Below are 27,995 nucleotides of genomic sequence, written 5' to 3' on the forward strand. Positions count from 1 at the left end.
TTTTTTTTTTTTTTTTTTTTTTTTTGCTTTTTTCTTTTTATTTCTTATTACCATTTCATCTATAAAATATATGACAGGTAATACCGTGTTTTCATCAAACTTATTTTAACAAGTAAATCTAAATCACACTCTTACTTGTGAAAAATGTTATTATATTTTAACCTTTTTTTTCTTTCTTTTTTAATAATATTATATATCTGATACATAGCAAATATTACTTTTTTTATTACTTTATTATATATTTTTTTGTCCACACACATTTCTTATTTTCGAAAAATATGACAGCTAATACCAAGTTATCATCGAACACATTTCAACAGCATAATCTTCGAGCATTGCAATTTATCTAATACCATATCCTTGATTCTCTATCTCTATCTCATTTATACCAAAACCGAATCCAACGAGGATAATATTATACTAAAAGAAGAACAACAAAATGAAACTCTCCCCTTTTATTGCAATAAACGTTGTCTCTTCTCCTGAAAAGGACAATATTATATTACATATATATATATATATAAAATAAGCGTAATATTTTATCTTATCAAAGAGAAAAGTATTACAAATGAGAAAAGGAAAGAAATATAACGTTACAAGATAGGAATAGAATAGAATAGAAAGAGAAGAAGGGTCCACTAAGTTTCTCTCAGTTCGAGACTCGATTCGTCTTAACATCCAACCTTCCTCTTCCACCCTTCCTTCCTTCCTTCCCACCATCCACCCCTCCTCCTTCTACCCTTCACCCTCGAGTTCGTTGGTATCGCTTTGTTATTGCCGCGCAATTTTCTCTATCGCATGGGCGTTCCATTTGTGAAAACGACTTTGTACCCTGAAGCCAGCCAAGTTACGGCATTTATTGGTCGACTCTGTGGAAGACGTTTGAAAAGGTAAAGGAAGAGATATGAGAAAGAGTAGAGTAGAACAGAATAGAGAAGAAGAAGAAGAAGAAGAAACGATGAAAAGAATGAAGACTACGCGAAAAAGGAAATAATCTGGAATGGTCGAAAAGAAAATGATTTCAGATTAGTATATGGTCAAATACGTGTATCGGGTTTGAGAACAAAAATAGATACCCTCGTATATGGGTTTCCGATAGATCTCTAACACTCGTCTGATACGTTTCTTCAATCTTTTCTTTTTCTTTTTTTTTTTTTTTGTTTCGTCATATTTTATTTTACTCCTGTATTTGGTAAGAGTTTTTTTATTTGTTTCTTTTTTTCTTTTTATAACGTATGAAAAATCTTACCAAAGAATTTATATTGATTTTAAATGAGACATGGGGTAATGGTTGATATGAGGGAGAGGGTTTATTATATAAATATAATACATATTTATATTTAAAAGAGAGAAAATAAAAGTCTATAAATAAAAATCTAAACTTTACCTTTAAAAACGCGATCATTTAAAATTATCCTGATCAATCAAATTTAAATGTTTTCTTTCATTTTTATGAACCGAACAGAAAAAATAATTATTCGAACGTCATTCTACTCGCGTGTAAAAGAAAAAAAAAAAAGAAAATTAAAATATGTAGCACTCATTCTTTAATACATCACAGTAAATATCAGATGAAACGTGCGCGCGATATATACACATAAAAACACGTACATACACACGTGTAGGACGAACACAAATATACAAATACGATCTAACCACGCGAATATCTCGGGAAAGTTTTCGCTAAATTTAGATCTCACAGTTCGCTATTCCAATTCGTCGCTTGCGTCGAAGAGACGTAGACACCCGACTTAAAAAAATAAAAAATATTTCCCATTTCTCGACGTCGACGTAAAGAGAGAAAGAGAAATAAAAAGAAAGAGAGAGAATACAGACAACGAAAAAAAGGCTGACGACGACGACGACAACGGTGGCGAACTATTCATTGCTTTGCTTGCTTGGCAACAAAACTAACGAACGTTCATTTTTGTTTCTCAAATTTTGATCAAACAAAAAAAAAACAAAATGGGAAATTAATTTTCTATAATTAAGATAAACGAAGAAAGAAAGTAAAGAAATATACGATCGAATGATTATAAGTTGTCATATCGAGGAGTCTGAAGGAAAAGTGTTGAAAAAGGGTTGAGAATGTTAAAGGGGAGGGTCATTTGACCAATGTGCGATATATATCATCTTTAGTATATATATATATATATATATATATATATATATATATATATATATATATACATACATTCAAAAGATCTAACTTTCCGCGCAATCAGAAGTCTCTCCTTGAGAATGCATAATTCATGAGCGAAACACAATTTAACTTTTAAATTCGTCGTTGTGCATTGCCCCTTTTCTCCGCCACCTTCTCTACTTTTTCCTCTACCTCCTTGCTCCTTTACTGGCACCTCTTAACTTCGTTTCACTCCCCTCCCCCAAACCCACCCCCCCTTGCTTTAATTATCAGCTATCTAGTAATTACCAACGACACTTTTCTTTTATTCTAACGATATCGCGAAGAAAACTACCATAACTGCTTACTCTCTCTCTTTCTCTTATTCTCATCTTCTTTATAATACCACTTTAAATATATATTCATATTTCAAAGATATTATAAAGTATAAAAAAATATTTATTTATAATTAATACGATGGAAGAGGAAGAACATTTCGAAGAAGAAGAAAAAAAAAGAAACGAAAGATACACTTTATATTCGATGTTTAAAAATGCATTAATCCATGAAATAAGAAAAGAAATTGAAGATAGATAAAAGGATACGGCGGGGGGGGGGGGGGAAAGGGAGATGGGAGGTAGAGGGACGAACGGGTTAAAAGGAAGGGATAAAGGTCGGGTTGGAAAAAAAAAGTAAACGAATGGAGAACACGTTTCTACACGTAGAAGGAAAAGAACGATCCAGATGTCTCGTAGGTAGGTAGGTAGGTAGGTAGGTGATCGTGAGATATCCTGGTTTAAGCTCGGAATTAAACCGAATCGGAGCGATTCTAGTCGTCCCGCCGAGGAATTCTCCTCCATAGTTAGGTATGCTAAGCAGGAACCAAAGTAAGAGAGAAGGAGGTAGATAGATAGAGAGAGAGAGAGAGAGAGAGAGAGAGAGTGAGCGAGAGAGAGAAAGCAAGCTTAGCTCGGCCCAATCAGAGAACACGGCCAACAGGCAGCGTCCTATAACTTCGTACCTCACACATCTCTACAATCCTCATACATCCCTATATCCGTGTGTATATATACATATTGGTTTATATGTATGGCTATGTACTTACAAATAGAATATACGTTCCACGCGTGAATGTATACGTTTATGTGTAAGCATATATACACACATCCATGTATCCGACTTTGTACGTATGTGCGAATTTACTCGCTTACATATGTGTGTTCGCAAATATAATAGAATATACCTGCTATATAGAAATGTATATATGTGTTTCCTTACATATATATTTAACTATTGCTTCGTGTATGTATAAGTATGTATGTGGATGCGTAGTTGCAAATAGAATATACTTAACCACGAATATATGTGTATGTATATTTCCATACACTTGGATTCTCTCTCTCTCTCTCTCTCTCTCTCTCTCTCTCTTCTCTCTATCTTTCTTTCTCGCACGGAGCCAGACCAAACGAACGGAAATGCATATGCGAGCCCAAGGCCGGTGGGAACTCAAACATCGCCTTTCAAATTATATCCAAGCTCTATCGGATTATCTTTCGTATTATACGTAGTGGTACCTACATATCGCGCAAGTTTTAACCCATCAAAAAAGTTTTGATCGCAACCAGGAAGATTGTGAAAAAAAATGTTACACGATTCGGACGGGAAGAGAGAAAGCGAAAAAAAAAAATAAAAGGGAAGAGGAAGTGATAGGAGGAAATGGTATAATGGGTTGGTCGTATACAAAACGTTCTCAAAATAAATAACAACAACTTCCTGTACGATTTATTCGTTCGAATGAAAATAATATAATCTTACTTTGTTATATTCCAATTAAGACTCAATCTAAACGAAAATATATATCTATATACGTTAAACATAAATTCAGGCAACGTTATTATTTTATTATTCGATATATACGTTGTATAATAATAATAATAATAATAATATCAAAGCTTTGGGGTTTAATTTGCCGACGAATTTTCTAAATTAAGATAAAACGCTTAATTTCAGGACTAACGGTGGTAGCCGCGGGGGGTTGGGGTACGTGGGGGAGTATCGACTTTCCGAGATTTTCCGGTACGCATTAACGATCGTACTAACGAAGGGTAACTCATTTTCGGTTAGGTGATAGCTAATCAACGGTACCGCGAATCGTTCGTGTGTATGTATGTGTGTGTGTGTGTATATAAAGGATTATATATGTATACGGATATAGAAAGAGAGTAAGTAGACAAAGCACACACAGAGACAGATAGACAGATAGACAGACACTGACACAGACACACACACAGAAATGGTTCCCAGTTTGAATGTCCCGCTCGAACAGCAGCAGTAGCAGCAGCAACATTTCCTGAAACGTTGATTCGCTTCGACGAACCCACCACCGGTATCAATCTAACTCCCTCTCAACGAGTAGGCTACTTAATCAGTCAATTAGCGGTAGCCCGCTAATTGCTTAATTGCTAAGTAAATTTGTAGCTGGGAAAGTGAGTAATATCGTCGAACCGACTAGTTATATACCATCACACAGACAGATTGAAAGAGAGGGTGTGTGAGAGAGAGAATGAGTGAAAGAGGAAGATTAAAAGATAAGGATAGACTATATGCAATTCTCATTGTTCTAATTATACTAGTCCTACTAGTAAAGTATTCTAATCCTCTTAGGAAATGAATCATTTACATCCTACGTTGCGTGCGCATGATCAAAGGTATTAGTATCAATTTTTGTTGTCTACTTACAATGTGAGTTTAGAAATTGTAATCTCTCGTCTAATCAAATGGCATCGCAAACGAATGTTATAATCGTTTTCATATAAATATATTGATAAACGTATATAATATAATTGTTTATTTTTAAAATGAAAATAAAAATTGTTAATTAAAGTAAGAAAGTAAGTTGTAGAGGATACGATCGAGAAAATTTTTAATGTGAACCGGTATTATAATCTTCCTGATGGCTAGTTGTTAACATTATCGTCATAATCACCGTCACTAATGCTAACAGTATTCTGCTAGTCGTCGTTGTAGTCGTCGTCATTATAATCAACATCATCATCATCATCATCATCATCATCATCATCATCATCATCGTCGTCGTCGTCGTTGTCGTCATCATCTCTATTACCCTGTTATTACCATTACTATCAACGGCAAAGTACAACCTGTGTGTAAACCTTTATTGCACGTCAACGCAAACAACTTGATTTCTTTCTTCCATCTTTATATCTTTTTATCTCATTCAATAGATTTGTGAAAAGACAAGTTTAAAGGTTACAAAGGTTGGAAAGTGCACTTCAAATTCTGTCGATCCAAATCTACAATATCAGTGCGAGAGGAATCGAGTACGCCTCAGGTTTCAAGTCCAATATTATTATTCGTGTGAGTTTGTATATATGTGTGTGTGTGTGTGTGTGCAACGCGTTAGACGACTCCCCGAGTCGTGGCAAGTTTACTATACGTAGATGCGAAAGCCTTGCATTCCATTGATAACCAGATAAGCTGCATTCCATCCTTGATATCGTTGATCTCAAAAGGTGTGGCCCTTTTCTTCCTTTCGCGATCGATAAAATATATCGTAATACTTTCATCCTATTTTATCTCATTAAAAATGAAGTTACAAATCAAAGGATAATAATTAATGCTCAAGTTTCATCATTACTTTTTTAGATTCTTCATTCGAGTTTTCGAATTGATGGAAATGATGAAATTAAATTTGTCTGTTCATGCGAATCGCGAAGGATCAATGAGATCATTTAACCCAGCGATTCTCAACCCTTGCCACGCATTTATTCTTCTCTTCGTTAAAATTATTTGAAAAATTTACAAATAATATACGATGGTATAATCGAAAATCCAAACAATTATCTTTAATTGCAATTTTTGAACAAAATAATTCTGTCCACACGTGAGAACTTTCTTTTCATTTAACGAAATTTTAAGATTACAATTTTTGTGCCCCTTTCACCAAATATTTTTCACTCAAAAATTACATTACAAGTTAATAAACTCATATAAAAGATTTAAAATCTCAACAATGATTCCAATTCTATCCTGTTGAAAACTTAAATATTCTTCTCTCGTTGAAATATTCCAATTTAAATCGATCGATATCATTCATTTCTTAAATCCACTCTAATTGTCAATCTTTCTTTTTTTTAACTCATTTATTTAATCAATCTTGCTTCCTCGAAATTCGAATCATTTAGCTATCTTATAATTTAACGAACTGAAAATAATCATTTCCGTAACGTTTTATCATCGACAACGTTAGAGTTAAATAAAATTAAAAAATGAATACGAATTGACAATGTTACCAGACGAGATAGGAAGAATTTTGGTTGTTAGTTAGATAGGAAATCTGAGGGAAACTTGGGGGTGGAAACCGAGATCGATACACAACGCGTACGGTGCAATATCGCATTGTAACGTCCTATCCGTTGTGTTTCTGCATTATACATGAGTTATATACCCTGTATTGTATATACTCTCTCTCTATACCTCTTACTACTGTTACGTTGCTCTAAATTTACATTATGTTTATGCACTTGGTAATTGAACGAAACGACGTTAAGGTTGATACGAGCCGAGCATTCATGGAACTAGAAAATCGCTTGTTCGTATCTGTACAATCGAAAGATTCGATTTGCGATATTCGAGATTCTAATCAGTTAATATAACATTCGTCTAAATGTGTTACTAATCTTATTTTCTTTATTGAATATATCCTTGTATAATTTAAATAAGTTAAACAGATTCGCGAATGGTGTATAGTGAATTTGAAGAAAAAAACCGTGAACAATGTTTGATCGTATAAAATAAGTCTAACGAATTATTTTCAAAAGATTATTATATAATATTTATTTAAAAAAAAATGTATTACGTTAATTATAAAATATATTATTTAAATTTTGTTATATATATGTCCTTTTTTGTAGAAAGATAAACAATTTGCATTGTATTATCATATATTTACTATAATGAAACAAAATTCTAATCCAGTTATTATATATATATAAAAATCCTTTATACTTAAATATTGAATATTAAATTGAAGAAAATATATTTTCTGTCAATTTTTGGAAAAGTTTGAAAACAACACTTTAACATTCCAATACATATTTATAAATTTTCTGCTAAAAAATCAACTATTTAAATATATATTTTTATTACTTGGATAAAAGAGTGGATTCACACGTACACATAAATTTACAAAGAAATAAAAACTTTCGAGTATAGAAATAAACTTGTTTTCATATTATAACATGGAAAGCTTTTATCTCCTAACGCAATTGGCTTAGAGTTGACTGAATAAATAGAGGATCGTTGACAGACTATTGGTTGGTAAATATAATATATAATATATATGTATCTACAATAGAGTTATATATACCTTCTCGTGTACGCTCGATTTCTTCGCTAGTATCGAATCAACGGAAAAATGTTTTCTAAATTTCACCTGGATTCGAGAATCATTTTTCTTATTTTCTTTTTTTCCTTTTTTTTTATCTTTATAACTGCAAATATCTACATACGTGTCTATACCATGCACGATTGGAAAATTCAAATGCTTGATATAAAATAAACGTATATTTACGCTTATAAAAACATCTCGAGTAGGAATGAGTAAGGGGATAATTAATCAATTAACCAACACAATAAATCATACTATATCGTTAAATAATATAATACGCGATAAATGATTCGTGGAAGGGCATTATAATTGTTATTCCTTCGATAATCAATGCCACTTATTCCGAATTATCTTATACTATAGAACGTACAATTTCGTTCTAATGATTGGTATATGTAAATACGATTGATACAAAAATATATAAAACAGAGTATTTTTTCTTCTTTGTCTTTTTCTTTCACGGTCAAAAATGTTGTGTTGAGTAGATAGTACTAAAGTGAAATTTTTTAATAACGTAAATTGGGAGTTATGGTTCTTATCTATTACTAGTTTAACGATCCAGTTAGGATAATGTACAATACTCGTATATCGTGCGTACGAGCAACGCGTACTGGCCGCATATAAGACGATAAAATGCCACTAATTGGCTCGTTCACGGCGCGCCAATTAATAGTTAATTAACCCCTATTGCCTTAACTGCAAATTCACGTGCAATCGAGGCTTTAATTAATCGCCGATTGATCGGTAACATATGCGTCGCGCATCGTTTCGCTCGATAAAAGGCAAATTTTCCTCCCACGGAAGAAGAGAGACTGTTAAAACTTAATGCTTTTTAAACACCTCACATAGTCAATTTCAATATAATTCCCTTTCGTACCATTTACGCGAATACTTTTCAATATTTTTATCTCATTATTTTTAACAATTATTTTTAATATATTTTGAGATCAATAAAATCCATCAAGGACCTCTTCTTCTTCTTCTTATTTTTCTTTTACGTTTGCAACGATTTACGCGAATAATTTTCATGGTTGTAATTATTATTCGATACTAATAATCAATGAACTTATTCGAAAGATAAATGTTTATCGTGTAAAAACATTATTTGAAATTTTTCAAATAAAATAAATGTTTAATCTCAAAATTAATTTTCAATATTATATACATTTTAGTCACGATGATTTTTATAAGGGATTTAATATTTGTTTGAAATAAAAATTAATCGTCTACTCGTTTATATAGAAAACACTTGTTCGACATGATTAATTCAACACGAAAAATTATATATTTTCAATGAATATAATAAAAAAAAAAACCAAAATAATCTTTTAACAAATCATTGTAATAATATTTTCTTAACACAGTTTTCGAATACTATACTCGAAAAACTGGTATAAAAAAAAAGAAACCGTGCACAGGTCAAAGTGAGTTCAATGCTGATATGAAAGAAAGAAAGAGAGAATCATGATGAGTCTATACAAGAGTATAAATTTAAAAAAAAGAGAAAGATTCTCAGAGAGTGGAGAGGATAGGAGGAAAAGAAGGAGAAGAAGAATAAGAAGAAGGAGAAGAAGGGCGTGTGAAAGAGAGAGAGAGAAAGAGAGAGGTAGGTAGGGAAGTAGAGAAATAAAAAAACACAAGTCGCCTACACGGGTAGTCGAGAATACACGAAGAAATACGAAAGGTACCGAGCGGCCGGCAAGTCGGCACGAGGGGACCAGTTGCGCGACGGCTTCCGCTTTGTACTGACGTTTCGTGTGTGTATTTCGAAGTGGTTCCCTTTTTATTCCCCGTTTTACTTTTTTTTTTTGGTTACCAATCCTTCGTTCGATAATTATTCATTCGTTTTCGTCGCTTCGATTTTAATTGCTTCGTAAAACATACGTGTGTTTGTTCATCGTTTACGTTCAAAATAACAACGACGAAAAGAAAATCTATTTTTGTAACATTCCTGTGCAAACGTTCAACGTAAACTGTAATACACGTGCGTGTACATGTGTGTGATGTGTATATATATATGTGTGTAGAGTGATATACATTAGTGAGTGTGTGTGTGATTTTGAAGAAAAGCCCAGATAAGAAGAAGACTGAAAAAGTTATGGGAAACGTTTCGAAAATTCAAATCTATGTGAACAGATCTGTTTGCATTTAGTTGTATTATCTATATCGTTAATGTGTTAGTGACAGGTATGTCTTTTTATGTATGTTACGTACGTATATTCTCGAGAAAGATTTCGTCAGAGGAGACGTACAGTAGGTCCCACCGTATATGTCCTATGTATGTAGTTTTTCAAAAGGTTCCCACGAACCTTTCGTTCTTTTGTGAGTAGACCAACCGGAACAAATGCGTTTAAAAACTCTCCTTAGAATTATCGTAGACCTTTTTGACAGTTTCTAAACCGTCAAATGAATAAACGTTACGAATTAGATATTACATTAGATTTATCTGCGATATTTTAATCATTGCAAAACCGTTATTCTTAAGAAAGATTATTTCTCTCAATCATATGGTGTATAATATGATATTATAAAACATTTAACTTTTTCAAAACCTTTGTCACATATATGAATATTTATTTACAAATTTATATAATAAAAAATCATCTCGTTTTAATTAATTGTTACAAGGTAAAATAATATTTTAATTTGTTTCTCTGGCATATTAATCAAATTTCATAATACTCAAACATCTTTTTTGTTATCATACAAATTAAATATAATATAAAGTATTATATTTTATCGTTGAAATATTAAATATTTGGTTTTGAAAAGGTTAATATAACCAGGCTAACGAGTTAGCATGAAACAAAGGGGAAATTATATTAAGTACCGGAAAAGAGATGATTATTTTTTTTTGTCTAATAAACCTCTTTCTCTAACTATGTATATATATATCTCTTTCTATCTTCTGTCTGTCTGCCTGTCTGTATCTTACCCTCCTTCTCTTTCTTTTCTTTTAACAACTTGGATATACCCGTTGCAGTATCCAATCAAAGGCAACTCTTACGACCACACACCGAGCCCTTTTTTTTATGAGAATGAAACGAACGCTCGAAAAGATACTACTTACTTCGTTATGGAACTCTCCTTCGGAACACCAACATTTTTATATATATAATATAATATATATACGTCCTTGCAAACACTCGATCAACGTTATATGGTTTCGTTATCTTAAGATAGACCCTCCCCCATTCTTTCCCCCCACCCCTCTATCTCTCGCTGCCTCCTTTGCTCTCTTTAAAAAAAAAAATCGAGAAAAAAAGAATTATTCGACTGGAGGTTTCAATACGGTAAACAAAAGTGGCCTTGAGTTTATAAAGAAATGCTTCTCTTCGTTTCTCTTAATTCTCTCTTGTTATTTTTTCTATCTTTATATATATGTATATATTATATGCGTTTCGAAAAGAAAAAAAGAAGAAGAAAAAGTAGCTCGTTTGAGAAAATAAATAGAAAAACTAGGAAAGACCTCGATTATATTTTTATTTAAGTAAATAATATACTCAACGCGATGTTGTAATAAATTTATTATTATTCAATTATAAAACAATGAGAGTGATGTTACGTGTTTCGTATATATACTTTGATTTTTCTAGAAATAATTATATTTCTCTTTCCAGAAAAAAAAAAAAATGCAAATTATTATACGAGCAAGAGAAAGAGGTGTTTTCTTCGTTCGATCATTTTACGTAAACCACTTGTACGCGAAAAGAAAAAATTGAATACAGAGAAAGAGAGAGAGAGAGAGAGAGGAAGGGTTGAGAGTAAGTTTAGTGGGTGGGAGGGGGGGGGAATTCCTTGAGAATACTCGTGACTTTGGCAAAGGTTTAAGGACCGACAGGAAGAGAAGTTTCGTGGTTTGGAGCGAATTCTAGGACGCTTAAGGGCGGTTCGTGGTTTCACCGGTTCAAAGATATTTGTCGATGTTCGGATCTACTCGTCGAAATGGATCACTTTACAGGTCGTAAACGGAGTCCTTCGTCGTCTTCCTCGTCGTCTTTCCTTCGAGTTCGTTCGCAACCACTTGAAATTTCTCCTTAATGTTCATGCTACTTCTCAGGCGTCGTTGATCCGTTACGATCGTGATATAAAAATAAAAGAAAGAAAGGAAGAGAGAGAAGAAGAAAAAACGGGAGGCAATTTATTTACAACTTTACGTTCTTACCCGAGAATATTATTCCGTTTCTTTTCTTTTTTTTTTTTTTTTAAGATTTCTCTCGTATCTTTCGATACTTTTTTTAAATTATATATACAATATATATATTCAATTTTATTCCCCTTTAAAGAAATGTTAAAGTACACGAACTTTCATTCGGTAAAGTAGAAAAAAAAAAGAAATAAAAAAAAAATTGAAATTTTTCACCATAGAAGTTTAAGATAAGAGTAAGTTAAGTTATACGTTCCGTGTGTTTGTTAGCACGCGACTATTACCTAGACCTAGACCCACTTTAATGTTCATAAGTTTAACTCACACATATACTGAACTATTCAATCGTTCATATCCACATAGAATTCCTTTTACATGGTACGTTTCTATGATCATTCGAACGTGGGACTTGAATGTAAACACTGTCGAAAGTTCGTAAGGCACGTTGTCGGGAGAATTACTTTTCTAACAAACTGACACAATGATCGTAAAAATAGAGATGGACCTCTCGAGTACAGAAATCTTATTTCCGTTCCGTTCCGTTAAATTTACTATCGTGTAACTCGAATGATTCATTTACTCGTTGGAAATAAAGAGAGAGAGAGAGAGAGAGAGAGAGAGAGAGAGAGAGATACAGTTTAGTACCACTTTGATCAGATTATCATAGAAATCAATTGTAGTATCTGTGTAGATCCATTGTCAATGATGAAGAACCGGTCAAATGAACATCCTAGTAGTCTCTTTGAATGCATCCCAAAGACTTCTCTTATCAAAGAAAAAAAAAAAAAAAGAAAAAAAAAAATAAGGGGGAAGAATAAATGGAAGAGTAAAAAGAACGAAGATGAGTAGAAGCGTGCATGCTCGACAAGTTTAATCGTTTGACCCATTTCCCATTCATTCTCGTTCCTACAATTTCGCAATACTGTTGCAAAGCACAAACGTCTACTATACTTTAGTTTCCAACATCTAATCGTATCTCTTAAATTTCTGTTTATTTCACTGATTCCAGTTCATTTTCCAAATAATAAATACTTATCGTATGCTTTTTGTCCGAAAAAAATATTTTAAATCATTTGCATTCAAGCTATAAATATGTAATACTGATTAAATAAATCCAAAACTGTTCGACCGAGCTTTGAATATTATCCCGTGGATTTTATTTTATTTTATATAAAATTGTATAGTGCTTTTATATTTATTAAACTTTGATTAAAAATATTTATCAAATATAACAGTTAAACTTTTGAACAGTAATTAACTTATTAATCGGTAGGAATATTAATTACGTTTAATCTTAAATGACAAAAGTTTATTTTGTGAAATAAATACGTTGAAATTTCATTTAATATTAATATTAATTAGCAGGGGGAAAAAAAAGTAATCTTTGACGACTGGCATTTTATAACGATTCGAAGAAATGAAACAAATTACGAGATATCTGGAATCTTTTATCTGCGATAAAAAAAATGAAAATGTTTAAATATTCCGTACAAACGTATTCCCAAATTTGTTCTCAATTTGTTACACGTAGCACGCATATCATATCAATAAAATAATAACTCGTTCGATAAATGATTAAAACGATTATTGCGCGTATTGTTAAAATCACGAATGTTAATGGGGAGTTTAAATATAAAATTAATTGTTATTTTTGTTCAAAACGTTTCGTGACAACTAACGTATCGGATCAAGTTAAAGATCGATCGGTCATAAAAGGAGTCACGGTCGAATCGTTCTGAAACTTCACCGACCATTACTACTACTACTATTACTACTACTGAACGATGAATCATGATAGTGTTCGTGTGGGTGGCGTGAAAGAGGCAGACGGTTCCAAGTATATCCTTTAAATTGTTTTGCCTCGTGCCGTTTACGAATACATCTCTCTCCGCGCCTGCCACTTCTCTTTGCCCACTCTGGCAAAGTTCCTATCTGTCGTATATATATTCAGAGAAAGAAAGAGAGAGAACACACCCGACGACAAGCATATTTTCTCTCTCTCTTCCTCTTAGTTGAGAAATACAGAAGCGTCGCGACAAGATTCTCTCTCATCCTTCCTTTTTAAAGAAGGAGACTCCTCCAAGCTTGGATTATTTCGAAACGCGTTGCTTTTTCTCTCCTCTCTCTTTCTCTTTCTTATTCTTTTTGCACACCCTGCGCAATCGCAAGAGTTCGCTTTTACAAAGCATGTGCAAACATCTTGTATGCACGCACCACTCTCTTCTCTCTCTTTCTTTCTTTCTCTCTCTACATATCTTTCTTACACTTCCATACACTTATATGGACATCTTCGTGCACTTACATACACGTACAGTATGCAAGTGTGTACCGTGAAAACGTCATTTTTCGTGTATACACGTAGCATTCTTTTTTAGACTTGCATACACTTATATGGATACACTCATACGTATACACACATACAAGATTGTAATGTTAAAACGTAGTTTTTTTTTTTTCACGGTTAACACATTACTCTTTCTTACACTAGTATACACTTATATGGATAAACGAGTATTACACACAGATACCACAATATCTAGTGTTAAAACGACTTTTTTTTTTTGATTCCACGTATACACACATACTCTCTAATATTTCTTTATCTTTTTCTTATACTCGAATACACTAATATATTATCATATACATAAGTACGTAGCCACCACTTCTTTACTAAATTCCAAGGAAGAAAAGACAAAGGATAAGATTGTAACGTGCTAAGCAAGCCACGATTCACCGTCACGATTCTCTCTATCTTTGTCTCTTGGATGAAAAGAGATATTCTGACATAGGAACACGCACACGCACACGTAGAAGCACACGCGTGCCAACCAACCCACCCATACCCACCATCGGAATCTTAATTACGTTACGATCCGTTCGTAGCACTCGAACTCTCTTCTTGGCTTTGGTTCTTTGCTTAATCGGCTAATCATTTATCGGATCCATCGATCTAACATTTTATATCTTTTTATCGATCTTTTGATCTAACGATAGATCGATCGATTGATTGATATATCGAACTCCTCCACTCAATTCGTAGAGCAACTACCATCCACACTTGGAACATTTATTTCCATTCACCTCGGTCACGAGGAAACGTAATCAATTTCGAAGAGAGAACGCTTGAGGCAAGCAAGCTCTTTTCTTCGAACCCCCGAGAAAGCGGATATTGTCGGATTAATTTGATTGAACGGTGCATAAGAATCGGGTCATCGAATCCTCTCTTGGTTTAGTTACCATTCCTACGAAGCCCGTACGAACTTTTAATAATCTCTCTTACTTTTTCTCTCTTACTCTTTTTCTATCTCTTCTCTTTTTTTTGCTTACTTGCTTGTTCACTCTGTTAGTGTTTTCTTGGAATCGACACCTTTCAAAATTGCATTAGTTAAGGATATTCTTCTTTCAATCGATTTATTACAAATTTATTCTTAATTAATATTAAAACACTATCGACACACAATTAATAATTTCAATATATCTAAATATAATAAATATATAAACTTAGAAAAAAACAAAAATGAGATAGATTAAGAGAGAGACATTAATATAAGATAAATTACAAAATTAAAATATTTTATAAATTAATATATAATAATGAAAATGTTTAAACGTCCAATTATTTCGATCGATAGTTTTAATATTTAAATCCAAGAGAATAAATATTTTAATTATTTCTATTTCACGAAATGTGTATCCTTACAATTGTGGATTGTAATTAAAATTTATTATATCCTATTATTTAAATTTACCAAGTGCGCACCAATTTAAATTCTAAAAACGGCTGACGTTTAAATGTCTAATAGACAAATTAAATGGTTCGATGAAAAGGAGGTCTACGTATTCTCGTATTCATATCTCCTTTGGTATGATATCTCGTTCCCGATATAGCATATTCCTCTATCGTTTATTCTTTCCAGATCTAATTGCCCGTTGACCCCGGTTGGTCACTCTTCACTTCCGTGGACTACTGAGCGTCGTTTAAAATGATTGGATTAAGTCTGACGCGGTTAAAGAGCATCATTTCGAGTTCGTTCATGATCATAAATGGTTACTCCGCTAATCTCGCTAGCAAGTTGTTCGACTAACACGATTGCCAGTTTTTTTCCCCTTCTTGTATCTCCTTGTCTTTTATACAATTGGATCCATTTTAACAAGATCGTTGTATTAGCTTCTTGTAGTTTCTTCACGATGAAGAAACTTAATACTTCGATGGGATAACTTTTGTCACGATTAAAAAAGTAATCCTAATAATAATAATAATAATAATCAACAAATATTTTATAATTTAGATTTGTTCTCATTTTCATTATATCTAATAGAAGGAACAAGACAAATGCTAAGCCGTGTGAACATTTTTCGACTCGTTTAAGATTTTTTAATATCTAATCCGAATAAATGATTGAGGAAATTGAATTTACACACCCCTTCTTTACACTTCTTGCAATATTACTAATGGGGAATACTGTGTGTGTTTGTATAATCAATTGTTCAATTATTTTTCTTCTTTTTTTTTTTAATAATATTGACCCCTCTCAGTAGTTCATCAAATCTTCAACATACTCTAATTCTATTCTTCTAATTATAATACTATTACTATTCTTAATAGTATTTTTTATTTCAAAATTGATTTTTTCTGCACTCTAATTTACAATCTCTTATATAAATATAATTCGACATTAATCAATATATACAAATAATGTACTTATGAAAAGATAATATTAATAAAAACTTGTCAATTTTTATCTTTCATTGATATCTCTCGATAAATACTTGATAACAAAATTTCCATATAATACGAGATAAAGTAATGCAATACCTTTTTCAACACGACTGTTTCCCCAATGTGTATACTTTTTTAACAAAATAAAGTGTTACGCAAGGAGCATCCTTGTATAACTTTTGTACCTTTTTTCGTGAATCGCGAAAACTTCAAGTTTATCGCGATGCAAGGTGCAACAACTCGTATCCTGGGCTTCTCAGTGAACACAGGTCGTTTTATCGTCGCACGTGAGCGCACACGTGTCGTACGAGCATATACACATATGCTTCTAACATATTCCTATATATATATACATATATACTTATCTAACTCTATCTACTTATATATACTTACTTACTTTCGTACGCGACACATCGAATCGAAGATATGCGATTTTACGACTCGACGACACGACTCGACAATTTTCAACGACCTCTCTCTCTCTCTCTCTCTCTCTCTCTCTCTCTCTCTCTCTCTCTCTCTCTCTCTCTCTCTCTCTCTTTCTCTTATATCGAGAATCCTTTTCTTATTCTCTCTTTGCTGTTCTTTTCTTCTATTCTCTTCTCTTCCTCTCTTTACAATTCGCACCACTCTTATTCTTCCTTTTATGATTATCAATGAAAGTTAGTTTGAATATATATATCTGAATAAACGATAAGGCGGCTAGTGATATTTTTATTTATAAACGTGAATCGGTATTAATAATTCAGTTTTGTGTGTTTGTTTTATTTTTCTTCTATTTCGACGTGTGGAAAAATTTGTCATCGATCAACCACGAGACTTCTCTTATTAGCATCTATCGAGCTTCCCCCTTGTAACAAACCGTGCATGCAAAACACGACGTGAGGCTTCCTTTAAACCGTTTAGACGGTATATAAAAAAAAAAAAGAAAGAAAGAAAGAAAAAACTCACTGCTTTTTCTTTATTTTTTTTTTTGCTTTTCAAAATATACGCAAAAGTGTATGTAAAAATTTTTAATCTATACGAAAAAGAAGAAATGAGAAAGAGAGAAAGAATAAAAAAGAAAATTTGTTCACTTATTAAAAAGCATCATCGTGAATGTATTCGAAAAAATATACATTATTATTAACTACAATAAAAGAGAGAAAGAGAGAGAGAGATAAATTGTTTTATTTTTCCAATAGGAAGGTTTTTTTTCGTAAGAGAAATCACCTAGCAGTACAAAAGTGTGAAATATTTCGGGAATTGTAAAGTCGAATAGAGAAGAAAAAGAAGAAGAAAACGAGCTTTTAAAATCCGAACACAGTTTACGAATAAACGAATAAACGAACGAACGAACGAACAAACGTCGAGAACTAAAGAGAGATCAAATCTCTTTTCACTTTTCTCGCCGAGCAGAGTGAAAACCAGTTTCGCGTGGTAACCGCTATATCAGCGTATAGATTACGCTTTATTATTTCCTGCAACGATCGGACCATGCTGTGTATTATCCCGAATGCAAGCTGTTCTTTCTTTCCTTCTTTCTTTCTTTCTTTCTCTTAACACAGGAATTGAAATTTTCTGACTTGAAAAAAAAGAAAACACTACGTGAACGGAGGAGTTAACCCTCTCTCGGTTGCGATTAATACTTTTTCGTTTCATTTCTTTCTTTTTTTATTTGCTTTATTTTTTATTTCGAAACTTGTTTTAAAAAGAAAAACAAGTTCACGACACGACGAATACGCGACTATCGAACGAGAGTTACCTTCGTTTATTCTCCATTGTATTTATTTTTTTAATCTTTCCTATCACACATCCCCAAGCTCGAAAACTTTTCTTTCTTGTTCCCCATTTTTTTTCTTTTTTTCGCGTGTAGGTATAATCTCATTTTTTTCCTCCCCCTTTTTTTTTAATTCTCTTTTGTAAAACATATTTTTTTTCCTTTGTCTGTATCTCTCTCTCTCTCTCTCTCTCTCTTTCTCTTTCTCTCTACGTGTTCGGCTATTAAAAAGCAACGAAATCCGAACAAAGCTTTTCGACGACACCCGCATCGTATTCTCTTTCACGGTTAAACGATCCTCCTACACCCGTTTTTATCCTCTGTTCTAAAACTAACGATTATTTCACGAGCCTCTCTCTCTCTCTACTCTTCTTCTTCTCTCTCTTTTACTCTCTTTCATTTTATCTTTAGCCTGAAGTGTATCGCGTACATCTTTTAATTACATTTTCTTAACACGACACTTTCAAATTTCACAATATCACGGTACGTTCATTAACAAACCTTACTATGTACGTATATTTTTGTGTTGATTTTTAATTTTTGAAAAGTTAACCGATAGTAACGAATTAAATATTAATATACACGTGTGTAAGTGTGTGTTACATTTATTTACAATTAAACGAAGAGTACAAAAAAATCAGAGGATGAAAATAAAACGTAGTCGAGTACGTACATCTCTTTTCACGGTCACCTTGTATAAAGTCACTCTCTCTTTCTCTCTCTCTCTCTCTCTTTTTCTGTCTGTCCACCCCTTCTTCCCCCTTAACCCCCCTCCCACCCCGTCGTACCACAAAGAAGAGACTCATGGTAAAGCTTATCTAGCGTGTAGGTTGACACCACGTTAGCGAACCGAAACATAGGACAAGAGAACGAAAGAAATAAAAACAGAAAAAGAAAGAAAGAGAGAGAGAGAGAGAGAGAGAGAGAGAGGGTAAGAGAGGACAGCTTCGGTTACGTTGTATATACACATATTCTACGTGTTCTTTCGTTACTTCGCTTCAGTTCATTCGCGTTAGCCAACGTGCGTACACGCGAGATAACACGTTACTCTCCAACACATTTATACGAATTTTTGAATTTTTATTAGGTTGTTTTACTCGTGAGGGAGGAGTGGGTGGTAGAGGTGGTTGGGTCATCCTTTAAATCGCAATTCGAAAAAATATTGGTAAAATAATAATAATACGTTCATGAGTAATAATAATAATAATAATGTTCGTTCTCGTATCACCGTCACGAAAAGGTGATATCTGTGTAGGAAAAACAAAAAAAAAAAGAAATAGGAAAAACGGAAGCTTGAAGTAAGTAGTTCGATCGTGTTTGCTAAATTTTCATCGGTTGTTTTTTTTTTTATTATTATTATCGTTTAAAAAGAAATAGAAAAATCAAAAACGTATGTAAATTAGGTAAATTATATTATTTGAATTTTTGTTTTTCATTAAAGAACAATGAGGACAGATACGTGGAACGTATGTTCTTCCATGATTTATTTAAAGTGCGAACAAACTGTGATAATTATTATTCGATCGGGATACAGTGGATCGTGATTAGATGATCGTGATAAAATATATTTAGTGAAATTAGAATTAAGGGTTATGAAGATTGAGGAAGTGTCACTGTGATTCAAAAATTTGAAAATAATGGAACTAATGAAGAATAGTATGACCGAGGTGTTACCTCGTAGAAGAACAGGGATAAGGGATTACAAGATAGAAGAAGGTGAGGGGGACGAAGAAGAAGATGAAGATGAAGATGAAGAAGAAGAAGATGATGAAGAAGAAGAAGATAAAAAGGATCGAGACGACGAAGATCGAACCTCCCTTAAAATCGATCTCTCGATGGCCGAACAGTTTTACTACGAAGTTATTTCGTCTTTCGAACAAGAAGAGGTATTTTTTTTATAAATAACTTTTTCCTTTTTACAAGTATTTTCCAATAATTATTATTATTAAAAATCTCGGTAAAATTTTAATATTTTATTATGAACGAATTATATATATATATATATATTGACAGAGTAGAACAAACTGTGATCTCAATTTTATTGTGTGAAAACAAAAACAAAATAATTTTTTTCTAATATAATTTATCGATATAATACATAACTGCATAGAAATATTTTCAAACGTGTTGTATAAAATTTGGTAATAATTTGAAAAACGTTGTTTTAACGTGGATAAAAAAAAAAAATTTTCTATTCACGATAAAATACTTTGGGCTTAACAAAAAATATACGATATTTGAAAATCAACGATTAAACGTTAATAATCCGATTAAACTAATAAAACTTGAGTAATTTGTTCGATACGTTTAAACCGCTTATAGAAAATTTCACGAACAAGTTTGTGAATATAAAGTTACCAAACGAATATTAAAACAAAAATGATCAAATACTCTTTTGGTGCAAATAAGAAATTTCAATTGAATTAGGGTAACTAATTATATAGCACTCTCCTAATAGACGAGAAGCGATTATTCAAAGAGGAGAGAAGGGTTTCGTTCGAGCTGTCGTCCTTTCCCCGTAATCTACGAAATTGATTGCCAGCATTATGAATAATGTTAGAGGTTGGCTGGACCGGATGCGTCCCTTTTATCTCGAATAGGGACCGGAGCCGTCTCTCGGTCCGACCCTTCTCCCTAACTTCTCGATCTCTCGATAATGTATGTGTGTGTGTGTGTATGCATATGTATGTATGCACAACCACAACGTGATGACCGACTCCTAGATTTCAAGGTGAACTAGTTGGCCGATAAAACGATGCAATAAATACTGTTAGTTAATAGGAACCCTTTTTTACTTTTTTTTTTTTTTTAAATTTACCCATAGTATTCATTCTTAGAAAGTTACACGCCTATGTGAAATTGTCACCTATTCCGTCAGACAATAAATATTCTCGTGCTCTTATCTGATAATCGAGTTCATCGTTCTACTAACTTCCAACGATTTCTTAACCCTTTACAATTGTGCATTGAGATCTCGATTAAATGTGTGACGATGTGCAAATATATTTTATTATGTTGAGATATTATCCTCCTGATATAATTTCCATCGAGAAATATTATTTAACTTTTTTTTTCGCATGAATAAAATTGTACGATAATATTTCTCACATTTTATGGCAAATAGTTTGAACTTCGTGACATTTTTTTTTAACGCATAATTGTTAAACGTTTTCCTCATACCATATCCAACAATTTCTTGACGTTGCAAGAAATGCATGAAATTTGAGATCGATTAAAACGTTACGATGAGCAAATATATATATATACGGAAATATGTTGCCATACTTTGTATCTTCGAAATATTATATTACATCAGCGTAAAAAAATGTTTTATAATAAAATTATACTTTTTCTTTTTTTTTCAAATATATTACGATATATATTCTCTAAACGATGGATAAAAGAGTAAGGAATTTTCTGAGGAACTTTGTAACGCACATTTTTAGTTTGAAAAATTCGTGGAATATCTTTTTCTCTCTCTCTCTCTCTCCCTATTTTTTTTCACCACTCTCTCTCTCTCTCTCTCTCTCTTCCTCTCTCTCGCGTGATGTCGCGTGAAATTTGCTGGCACGATTTCCTTCGCGAGATTCTGGACTGATTTTATATTTTATGAGGGTACGTCGCACCTGCTGCAACAACGGACCATCCTCGAGAACAGAACCACCACCACCACCACCAACAGCAGCAGTAGCAGCAGTAGTAGTAGTAGTAGTAGTATAAGTACGATTTAATTATTCCACAATTTCGTTATCGTTATTTGCATAATAGTTTTTAATTAGCGTAATACGCGCTACTGGAAAACGCCTCTTCCGTATTGATTACTTCCTACTTTCTCAATGCTATACCATATCACGTTTAAATAATCATTCAAACTTAACAAAAAAAAAAAACACAAGAATATATTTATCTATTATTATAATTAATATTATATTATTCGAGATATTTAATACATTCCGTGAGACCAACAACGTAATCCTACATCGTTTCAAATTTTTTTAAGTAAATAACTTTCGACGTACTTTCCAAGTAATTTCACCATCGGTAGCTAATTATTAATTTATTTTTATTAAATGTCAATTAATATTACATTTTGTATATAATTGATATATGACCACGTACGCAAGTATAGTCAGACACGATAAATATTTCGAAAGTTATGCGATTCTGTAACCATCGGTCCAGAAAATGCGAAATAACTTTTTACTCGCGAGCCAATAATAATTTAAATAAAATCGAATAAAATGACATTTATATTTTACATATAAATATAGAAAATATATATAAAAAGAGAGAGAGAGAGATAGTGAGTTTATTTGCGATTTAGTGATTCGTTAAATCGGCTTTATTTCAGACGCGTTAATTGTTAATCGAAATAAATGAAATATGTGGAATTAGTGAAATATAATATACATACTCGCAATACATATATAATATACATATACGTATATACATATATATATATTATATATATATAAGAGAAGATTGAAAGCGTTCGACAATGGGACACAGAATCGGTATGCACGGAATGTGTTCACTCGTGCGTTAAACATCGGTTCCTTCGTCAGGTCCCGTATTATCGTGCATTGGCGCATACCTACAAATGCACCTACAGGTTGCAACGCGAGACGATTTGTATGACAGGGCGCGGCCATCCTTGGATCGAACCAACCTTCTCTATTTCTCGAATGAATAGAAAGCGTTACTACAACCAAATCACTTTTCTCGACTAATATTCCTAGTCCCCTATCCTCTCTCCCTATCCTCTCTCCCTCCGTTCCCCCTTTCCACCAAGTAATGGTCTCTACGGGAGACATAGAATTTAATGTTCTAATTGTTCTCTCGTATAATTATTAATAATTATCGTTATATGTGTTAGATATACTAAAACCGAGAAATTTTAAGCTCAGCTGCGAATCACGAATATATATATATATATATATATATGCATATATCTAGTTTTCTCGAATAATCGGAATAACTAGAAAAAAGAAAATAAAATAAGACAAAAATGTTATATAAAATCGTATCAATGTTCGATTTAGTAACGATCAAAAAAAAAATATGTATAATCAATAATCGATGGATTATCTAAGAAAAATGTAATTTTTAATCATTCTAGAATCTTAAACTCCAAGCACACAATGTATTTACTTTTCAACCTGAACTGTGTTATTTCAAGCAGAAAAATGGTAAATACAATGTTTCTCCTTACACCCCACCCCCCTCCACACCGTTATCGTGGAAAACCTTAAAACAACATCGAGGAGAAAAATCTCTTGAGCAAATAACGCACACACACACACACACACAGTTCGCTGTTAAAACAATTCTTTCTTTCTCTATCTTTCTGTTCGATCGGTGGTGAGGAGGAAGAGGAGGAGGAACGTAAGCATAAGATCGTTCTAGAATTCCATCCCAAAGCGAGTTTTTTACTTTACAGTAGACGACGACAATGACAACGACAACGACAACGACGAGGACCAGCAAAAGCGATTTTGTAGAGAGGAGAACATTGCTGTTAAAATGCAACAACGTGACACTAAGGAACGTTTTACTTTTTCCAATGCATATACATTTTTCCTTCGGTTGCAGGCAAGCAAGCAAGCAGGGTGGCAGGGTGGCAGGCAGAACGAGACTTTATTTTTAAAAACGCACTATGCTCTTTCCTTTTTCACACGACTATGAGTATCTACATTCGCTAAAGGTTGCTGCTCCATTAAGGGCCAAGCATTACCCAGTTTAAATCGAATAATACAATTACTTGCATGACGTTCGCAGTAAGTGCAGTATTCTCTTGAATAGAATGGAGTCTAACAACAATTACTCGAATATCAATTATTTCGCTTACCCATTGATGGTAGGAAATGGGAAATTGCTTTAAATGATAAGGAACAGACAATTATTATCTATATTTTTAAAAAAATTTTTTTTTCTTTTCAATGAAATACCAAAAAATGTTTTCATTGATTGAAACATTTGTTTTCTTTTTTCACAATACAAAAAACACACGCATTTTAGGAAAATATAAAAAACGATTACGAAAAATTGCTTGTCAGCGTAAACGCGTCGATAATCATTTTTACCCCCAAACGCACACCGATTCGGATTAACTTTTCTCACCAATGTAAGAAACATTAATCGAAATAAAAACGTACCTTCAATAGCACCATATTTTATTCTATCCAGTATTATTTCAAAGATGACGATGCAAGATGTCGAGTAAACGATTCTGATCGATTAAACTTAACCAATCGGTCGTGAAAGATTAATCGTCTGTAAATGATACTTTTGCCGTGTATTACGAGAGACGCGTTTAATTATCCCTTAGAATTATTATCATTATATATATTAATCATTTTTCATGGTATACTTTTTCTTCATTCCGATCAATTATTTCTACTACGTGTTCTACAAAATGTTATTTATATTTGTAATACGATTAATTGACAATACGTAAATCAAATGAATGAGCTTGAATACCATGGATACTACCACCATAGACACAGTGTATCTTTCAATACACTTTTGAAATAAAATATAATAGTCTTTCGTAGATTCTCCTTTATCAAGCTTAGCACGTAAGACTTTATTCGAAAAGTTTAGACAGATATTATAGAAACTGACAGCTGTGCCAAGTGTCTCGCATTTCAAATGGCCTTTCACCTCGTCTTACGCGTTATGACAAGATCTAACCATAGTAAAATAGTAGGTGGACCTAGCTTTGAGATTTAGTTCGAACAAACGTGCAAGACAGTACTGGTACGATCCCCAAGTATTATATCTATCTATTCTAGAAGTGCTTGTTAAAGCGAGTTACATGGTTTTACAAGATGCATCAAGATTACGTATCATGCTAATACCATCTGGAGCTTAGATTCCATCTTGTATTTACCACCGTTATTCTGCCACTACTATTATCCTTCTTCAAACGATATATGTCTCTAAACTTTACTTATATCTATATATATATGAATAAGAGAACGTTTAAATTATTCTAAATAATGCAGGAGATGGCAGTGAGATTAAAATAGAAAAGGGTTAAACGTTTCCAATCTATTCATCGTTATTTATTTTTATTTAATCTTAGTTTTTTAGAATTTGATCTTTTTTTTTATTTTACTTAAGTCATGTATATCTACAATATATTATTGAGTTGGCAACTAAATGATTGTTATTACTTTAACAAAAATCTATTTACAGAAGGGAGGAAGGGAAATGATTACTCGAGTAAAATTGAATGTTTCCTACACACGTTCTTATTTATTTTCTTATTTTCTTCTACACTCTCGAACGAATAAAACGAAACAAATGGATAGGTAGATAGAATATTATTATTTAAAAAAGGATAGTCATTTCTTATAATATCACGTGTTAATAATTAATTATATTACAATAGGTATATATATGTATATATCTAGGTCTACGAATAAATGTATTTGATATTACACGAATATTTCGTGTTGTGTTTGGCGGGTTAAGAAAAATCTTACGAGAGAAGACCATAGGTAATACGATTTGTCAGGAATCCTTTTACCTTTACTCGTATATTCGTGACACTTTAAAAATGGGGATGAAAGTGAGAAAGATTAGGGAGGTGATGTTTCTTTTGGTAAACGAAACGAAACGAAAACAAATCAATAAAAAATGAAAAACATCGAGAAAATAAATATTGTTATTTAAATTCTTAACTGATATTAAAATGTGCCGACTTTTCGGTTTTCAACTCTAAGCGAGGATGTTACAAGAATTATACAAAGAGATAGAGAGATATATAGATAGATAGATAAAAAGAAAGAGAGAGAAAGAGCAGTCTCCCGGAGACTTGTAGGTTTTTATTAAAGTAACCATACTCACTTAGTTGTCAACCAACAAATCCGCACTCGCTTAATTGCCAACCCAATATAACTTTTCTTAATATCATATAACTTTTGCAGAAATAATTATATTTTTTAATTGAATTTATTTTAATTAATTTTAATTCTATTATTTATTGAATATATCTCTCTTATACATATATAATCTATTCCAAATAAAATCTTGTACAAATCTCTAGTTCAATTTCTATTACACGACAAACGACAAATCAAAAAATAAAAAAAAAAACGACAATCAATCCAATATTTTATATATATATATATATATATCAATATATCCAATATTTTAAAATTTTCCCAATATCTATGCAACACTCTTTAGAAAGTTTCATTTCGATAAAGGTCATAGGTTTTCTAACCATCTACTAAGAAATATCTATAGGGAAGGTTCGTTTTTTCGATCGATTTTATTATTTCCTTTTCCGTAGTGAAAACTCTCTCTCCCTCTCTCTCTCTCTCTCTCCCTCTCTCTCTCTCTCTCTCTCTCTCTCTCTCTCTCTCTCTCTCTTTCTCTCTCTTTCTCCCTATCATTCTTTATTTCTCTTTCTTTTTCGTCGGAGCGCAGAAACGCTTTCTGCGTAATTTCCGTTACGTCGGTCGGCGTTGAGCGAACTGAACTGAACTGAACTGAACTGAACTGGACGGCTTGGAAAAAGGTGGAGATCAATGAACCGTGTGCCGTCGCTCGATTTAGGCAGCGGGGCACCGATCCTTCAGCCCCATTCATCATGGTCGTCTCGAGGTCGAAACGAACGAGAACGAGAACGAGCCTTTTTCCCCCTCCTCCACCTACCCCTCTCAACCTCCACCTCGTCTCTCTCTCTCTCTTTCTCTGCCCTTTCTCTCTTTATTTCTTTCTTTCTTTCTCTCTCTCTTTCTCTCTCACTCTCTCTCTTTTTCTCTTTCTCTTTCGAAGGCTTGGTATAAGAGAAAAGGGGAAGGGGTATTTTAATGGGGCAACGGGCCTCCGCTCAATGGGAAAATTGTACCGGAAGTCTCCATGCACTGTAGAACGAGTTAGTGAGTGAGTGAGTGAATGAGTAAGTGAATGAGTGAGATAGAGTTCTGTAGGCAAGGGGTTAAAGGCCCATTAAGTGTGAACTACTACTCACGTAGTATTTATATATGTATGAGAAAAGTCTCCCAACTTTGTTAGCCACCTCAAACGTTCGACACTACGTTTATTTATTCGTTGTAGTTTTTTTTATTTTTTATTTTTGTTTTGTTTTGTTTTGTTTTTGTTCTCTTTTTTTAATTCATTGCATTCATTGCAATTTTATTCTCGGATTAACGATATATTTTGTTCGAAACTGAAATCATCTGTCGAGGGAATAGATATTATTTAATGTTACAAATAATAATACAAATCGTATACGGTTTACATTTTGTAATATGGAACAACTAATATTTGTTTTTCCTTCATTTTAATATATATATAATTAATATTTATTAAATTATTATATTTTCTGTTCTTTTTTGTGTTTCTTCTTTTTAAGATAGAAGAATAATCTTCATTGGTGTATAATGATTATATCAGTAAATGTTTTGTAGAATAGATAAATCTATCCAAACGTAAAATCATCAATTGAAGATGATGATGATATTATTATTGGCAATCCGTATAATTCAATCCAAATGAAATATTTTTCAAGTACTTAATTATCCGTATTACCGCGCGACCATCTTGAAAACGATTTAACGAAAGCCACGATCGTTAACGTTCTTCTTTCTACTCTCTTCCGGGAGAGTTTTAATTACGTCAATAAGAAATGGCGCCTTGCTCACGGCGAACGTGATTATAGTTAGTGCATACTACTACTCGCCTCCTTCCTCCAGGAGTATTCTTTATCCCAACTCTTTCCAACTTTACTTCTTCTCTTTTTTTTTTTTTTTTTTCTGTTTTTTCTTTCTTTCTCTCTTTAGTAAAAGCGAGAATCTCTCGCTTTCCGCGTTGCTTCTTGAC

At 32.7% G+C, this 27,995-nt stretch overlaps 1 protein-coding gene across 1 annotated transcript in view; it reads left to right on the forward strand.

Moving 5' to 3' along the window:
* LOC106793116 (dystrophin-like) overlaps positions 1–27,995 on the forward strand; it is a 339,379-nt gene that overhangs the window by 296,101 nt on the left and 15,283 nt on the right. The gene's annotated exons all lie outside the window — the stretch shown is intronic.

The sequence above is a fragment of the Polistes canadensis genome, unplaced genomic scaffold (assembly GCF_001313835.1).
Source record: "Polistes canadensis isolate GaletaPanama2010 unplaced genomic scaffold, ASM131383v1 scaffold_0, whole genome shotgun sequence".
NCBI lineage: Eukaryota > Metazoa > Arthropoda > Insecta > Hymenoptera > Vespidae > Polistes > Polistes canadensis.